Below are 436 nucleotides of genomic sequence, written 5' to 3' on the forward strand. Positions count from 1 at the left end.
GGGATAGGGAGAGCAGTGCTCGGGAAGGGACTGTGGAGCAGGGATAGGGACTGTGGCACTGCGGCAGAAATCACTGTAGGATTGAGACAGGGACTGGCACCGTCGCTGAAACATCTGTGTGTCTGTGGAATAGGGATTGATGGGTGGGAACGTGGACTGGGGGCGAAGAGCTGAAATCACTCTAGGGCAAGGATCTGGACTTTGGAGTTGGGATGGGGTTTGTGGGGCTGGAGGAACACCTGGGGGACTGGGATTGGGAGTGTGCGGATGGAGCTGGAAAGTCGCAGAGCTGGAGCCAAGATGAAGATCCTGCAGCGAGAACCTGGAGCAGCTTCCCGTGGCGGCGATGGCAAGATGCAGAGCTACTGCTGAGAGAGCAGAGCTGGCAGTGCAATAAAGCTTGTGGGTCTCGAGCTGAAATCACTGAGGGGCTGGG

The sequence above is a fragment of the Corapipo altera genome, unplaced genomic scaffold (assembly GCF_003945725.1).
Source record: "Corapipo altera isolate COAL_440 unplaced genomic scaffold, ASM394572v1 61502, whole genome shotgun sequence".
Lineage (NCBI taxonomy): Eukaryota > Metazoa > Chordata > Aves > Passeriformes > Pipridae > Corapipo > Corapipo altera.